The sequence below is a fragment of the Hibiscus syriacus genome, unplaced genomic scaffold (assembly GCF_006381635.1).
Source record: "Hibiscus syriacus cultivar Baekdansim isolate YM2019G1 unplaced genomic scaffold, ASM638163v2 tig00110584_pilon, whole genome shotgun sequence".
NCBI lineage: Eukaryota > Viridiplantae > Streptophyta > Magnoliopsida > Malvales > Malvaceae > Hibiscus > Hibiscus syriacus.
The window spans coordinates 3040330-3046503 of NW_024062792.1; positions in this window are offsets into that span (position 1 = coordinate 3040330).

Consider the following 6174-nt stretch of genomic DNA (forward strand, 5'->3'; position numbering starts at 1 on the left):
AGTATATCTCTATGGTTGAATCCCATGCTTTACCATATGGTCTTTGCACTCACCATGCAAATGTGAACCTCTAAGCTCAGCAAAAGAACTTCATTGTTGGGTGCCGAATTGTTTTTCCTTCACTCTTCACTTGCTAATATTGTCATGGATCATGGTTTACAAGCTTAACTGCGGTGTTGCTGGGGCAATGAGTTCCTTGAATATATGTAATTGGCTTATGGTCCTAGGCGAATTCACGTTCATCTTTGGAGGTTGGTGCCCAAATACATGGAAAGGATTCTCCAATGTTGCCTCCTATTATCTATGTCCTATAATAAAGCTCTCCTCCATGGCCTCTGGACTCATGATTTGGTAACCTATGCTGCTTTTTATCTGTTATCTCTTCCGAATTTTTTACGCGGTATGCTTGTCCACTTGGATGAGATTCGCTAACATTTGTTTCGGATTAAACGTGATCTCTCTCTCTCTATATATGAACATTCTAAAGTGACTGATTGGTTTGGAATTAACGGCTTAGAATTGTGGTACACTGCCATTCTTGTTTTGCTGGCTGGTTACATGAAAAATGCAACCATTTCCATTGCTTCACTCTCCATCCGGTAAGTTAATTCTTTAATTTTGCTTATTTTCCCTCTGAAATATCAAATTATGTGCAGCCTCAATGTCAGTGTGATAACCGTCGTTTTGTTATCAAAATAATTCATGACTTCTTAATAAATAAAAAGGAAAAAGTAGTACAGAGAAGCAGGATCGATCCACAGGGACTATGGTTTATGTGATATAGTAAAAGTCTTTAATTTAGAGGAGGATATAATTCCAGATGAAGTTGAAAAGATAAAATAAAATAAATAATTATAATTTAAAAAGAAAAAATAATAAAATAAATAATAATAAAAAAGAATAATAATAAACTAATAAATAATAGTAGTAAAGATAAAAAAAGATTTTTAAAAGTTGTTTTTAAAATAAAAGATAAAAATTAAATAAGTAATCTAAAGAGATTGAGATAAAAAGAAACTTATAGTGAAAGCAGCCTCAGACTTCAGCTTTACCTCAAATTCCTCGGATCATCGAAACAAATTTTTATTTCAATATTCACGTCGGCTTACAAGGACAATTCTTCGCTGCCAACTCGGATTGTGTTGTTTCAACAATAACTGATTCCGATCTTAGTGTCCTCTTAGCAAGACAATTTTGCTAAGTATGTTCTCGGGAAGTTGAATATGCTTCAATAAACAAATCATTCTTCAAACGTTAACCATAACAACATCCGGACCAATGTCGAAATTGTTTTGATTTGAAAAGTAAGCTCAGAAAACAGAGAGAGAAATCCGAAGAGATTTAAGTACCTTACAATACTCACGTTTGGAATTGAGCCTTCGCTTTAAAAGAAAATTAGCTAAGCATGACTAAAGTCATACTTAGCATAATTGCTGAAAACGAAATTTAAAAGAAAATAAAGAAGTGTGCGAAAATAGAAAGAAAGCTAGAGAAAAAAAGAAGATTTAATTATGAGGTGCAAGATATATGTTACTAGGCTCACCCTTAGACGATATTTATAGCCTTCAAATTCCTAAAAACAAGCTAAAACATCTTAAATTCTAATTAAAAAACTTAAAACTATTTAAACTAAAATACCTAAAATAAAGATAAACTAAAATACTATTTAAAATAATATCCTAAATGCTAATTGAAATACTAAAACCTATTTAAACTAAAATACAAAGTTAAATATAATGTTTAAAATATTATCCTAAACTTGAGTTTGATTCAAATCCGTATTCTAGAAACGTGCGGCCAATTCATTCGTTATTGTAACCCCCTTAGACCGATGCGGGTAAGCCGATCCGATCTGGAGTGTCACATTAGGGCCACTGGAGCGACCCACTATAAAAATAGCGAAAAATTTAAAACTTTTATTAAAACATGTAAATTATAAAATGATTTATCAATACGAAGAAATAAAACAGATTTTCAGACTCGTATATAAAACAAAATACAATTACATGCCCCCTAATCACATGTACCGTACTCTGCAAACAACACCGGAAGAACTCCCTTACAGATGACGATAGTTGCACTAGTACAATTCTTTTAGCCTCAAAAGATAAGTAACAGAGTGAGCTTCGAAATGCTCAGTAATACAGAACTACCAGATGATGTTGATGAACGTACATATACAGATAAACATATATTTTTCTTATCGGTTCAGACATCTACAAATCTTTATGTTGAGCAGAAATCCTACTGGTATTGCAGATGGTAACGGACAATAAGCTTTCGGTTTAGAGAAATATTTCGGATGAATGAGTTCAGGAGATCAGAATAGGTTATCTAGTGTGTTCCCAAAAACCATGTAACTTTTCAGATCTTTTTAAAACATATATATATACCCCCATCCCATCCCATCCCAACACAACATAATGTGTAGGTTCCCCATAACCATACACCCAACCCACACAACTTGTAAGGCCCTGAGCACAAAGCTGAGGAACCTACGGAAATACTTCCTTCAACAATGCCCCCCCAATTAAAACATTTTTCCGTCATTAAACGGAGATATCAGAAATCAAAACAGAATTCATAATATATATCAGAATAGAATCCAGATCAGAAATCAGAACAGAATTCAGGTCATGTATCAGAACATAATTCAAGTCGGAAATCAGATAAAATATTTATATGATTAGGGAACACACCAGAGTTTACAGATATTATTCAGAGTTATAGGATAATCTTATCGGGTAGAGAGACACAAATCTTCAGTTTACCGATAGAATGTCGGAAGTTAGAATCACTATTTGAAAAGTTCATTAACTGACCGAATCATTAGTTATTTAGGATATGATTTATCGGGATCATCTTATTCGGACACTTTTCTGAAGCTCTATGAAATCTGAAGGTATTCAGAATCTTTACAATCTATGACAATTAATCCGATTATCGAACAACTCCAGATAAATAGCTCCCATAACCAATACTTATCAACTTGTCAATTCATTAACCTTCCAGAGTATTTACTCTTTAATACCAAATATTCCTATCCACATATCATCTTCTGAGTCATCACTGAATAGATCTTAAGGAGTCAAACAAATATTCTAATGGTCTTTATTTCATTTCCATGTTTCAACTATACCAGGAAATACTGACGTACTTAATTTGTGGTTCATAATCTATAGGAATGATACATCACGTAATTTCATCCGAGTTTTTAGGCTTATTCCAATCTCTTACTTAATCCTCAGTCTTTGAGGTTACCTAGTTCATTTAGCAATCAAGTCTATTCCAGTTACTTCGGAATTTTCCAGAGTAATTCCAGACGTTTCTGAATTTCAGATACATATTGTACTTTCGTTCAGTTCAGTTTGATATTCGTGGTTGATTTGTCGAACAAATGTCCAATTCTTAGTACCAAATGCAATCTAGAGTCGAGTTGAGCTGAATACTTCTAAAATTATCATTGAGCTAAACTTGAGTAGACGAACACACAATCAAGTAATATTTATGCCGTTCAGGCACTGACATATCATTAAGGTTGATCGGCTCACTTAAGTTGTGTTCCATAACTTTTAAAGGTAGTCCAATACCTATGCTTATTTGAATTCCTTAATTAATCCAAGGCATTTACTTAGTATAGGCCATAAGGGTATTTTGGTAATTTTGGTGTTCAGCTTTATTCCATTCATTTCAGAGCTCGAAGATATCCAATCATTCTTGAGCTTGGTGATATTCTTGGGTCATTTTCATTATAGGGGTATTTTGGTCATTTTACAGATTCAGTGTATTTCAATCATTTCCTTCCATCATGTCTTATTATTTAATTCCAATTTATTATCTATTTCAGTCCCTTCGAACCATTATGATAAAAAAACACCCTGATAAATTGTTCTTCAGGTATTTACTCGTAACTTGGATATTTCAGGTCAAGTGCCTTCTCAGATTTTTACCAACAGAATATCAAGAATTTTCTGCACTAAGTCAGGATCTTAACAATCAAATTCTTACTTAATCTAATTAAGTACAAATCCTCAAAGTACTTTCTCATTCAAGGTCAACTCAAACTATTTTACCTCTCAGGGGCATTTTCGTAATTTCTTAACCAGATAATTTCGATATTAGCTCTTAACAAAAATAATTATAATTTAAAGATCCTATGGTCAATTGCTTTCCCAAACATTCTCTAATCTTGAAATTATTCCTTAACAAACTTCTAGCATCTTGCGCAAACCCTTTCTGGCATTAAAAACCAGTTATCCAAATTTTCTAAACAAAACTATCATTTCTTATGCACATCTGTAATTATACCGGATCAATATGTCTTTTCAAAGTTATTATCCAACTTCCAGAGATAATTCTTGTCATCCTACAACATAAGGGTATTTTCGTAATTTTATCTAATCGAAATATTCTCATAATTTATCCTTCAAGTACATTTAATGAGATAAATTATAATCTACATATCCATGGTTGATTCCTTTATCACTTAATTCCAGAACTTGAAATTTAATTCCAATTGTCCTCAAATTCTTATAATAGTCATCTCAGCCATATTCAGATACCGAGATTTTACTATATTCGAATCAAATGTAGAACTTCATTAATTTACACATATTAGACCAAACATTTCCATTCATATATTTACCAATATTCACATGTTCCATAAAGCATAAAGAGGTAGTAAAATATTATCTCGATTTACGTGCAATACTGATCGACCATTAAATTTCATTCGAACGCCCTCGATCTTGAAATCATCTTTCAATATTTCCTCGGATCCATATCAACAGAAATTACATTAAAAACGGAGCTTAATTCTGAAAAACGGATCGAATCGGATGATAAATCAGTCAAAAACAGCTTACCGGGTTCGAATTTGGTGAAACGGACTTCGGATTCGGATTCAGGACGTCGAAAACATAAAATATGACTTTTCAAAATTTTTGAATTTTCAGTTAAAGTTAAAGTCAACGGGTTTGACTAGCATTTTCGAGGCCTTTGGGTCCGAATTTCAAAAAACGGACTGCGAAATATGATTCAGAACGTCGAAAAACGTCAGGATAGGTATACTCGGTCAAAGTCAAAGGTCGTTTAATGCCCAGTCAAAGTCGGTCAATGTTCTGGTCAACGCCGGTCAATGGTCAACCATTTTACACAAATATCACCCTAACAGAAATTAATTACAAAATTAGCCACATTTTGTAAATATTTACTAAACTAACACCCAAATTTTACACAAATAGCACCCAAACAGAAATTAATTACAAAATTAACACCCAGACGATGCCCACTCTCGGGGGTTGGCGCATGAACAGTGATACAATGTCAGAAAATTCTCGAAAAAATCCCTAAAAATTATTTTAAGGCATTTTGAGACACTTACCAAGCTCGGTTCACAATTTTGAACGTCGGAGAGCTCGATTCCGAAACGTCGAAAACTTTGACTTTCTCACCCCTCCACGCGTTGGTGACGAAGAGAAACGGAGGACACCGGTGGATGCGAAATGACACAAGGAACACGATGGTGCGAGAGGTGTCGAAAACGGATGGCCGGATCGTCGTGAATCGACGAAAAACCAACGCAAATCGAGTTAAAACCGAGAATACTTTCGACTGAAATTAACGACGAACGGCGATGATTCACGAAGAAAGGTTTGAGGTGTTTTGTTCCTTGGTCGACAACGAACACGATGGTGGTTTCGGTTCGTCGATCGAAGGTCGGACGGCGGGTAGATCGGAGTTGAAAGGAGGGTTGAGGGGAAGGGAAAAATGATGAAAACCATCTGCAGAAACATACGGGGAGAAGATGTTATAATTCTGTCCAAAAGAAAAATGGGAAAACCATGGGTTTAATCACTGAATTTCTTGCAATTTATAAAATGGTCTGCCAACTTTGAAAATTTTCAATTTAGTCCTCAATTTTCCTCCCAAAATACCAATTAAATCCACCACTTTATAATTCTTAAAATCTAGCCCCTAAATTAGGGTGTTACAATTCTCCCCTCCTTAAAAGAATTTCGTCCTCGAAATTCATTCATGTCACATAATTGCAGAAATAAAACTTCCATCAGTTATTTCATATCTTTCATGTAGCTCTTATAGAAATACGGATCCTCCACTAATCCTTAACTAGTTGAGTATACATTCTTATCAGAACTCTTCCTCATTCCAATA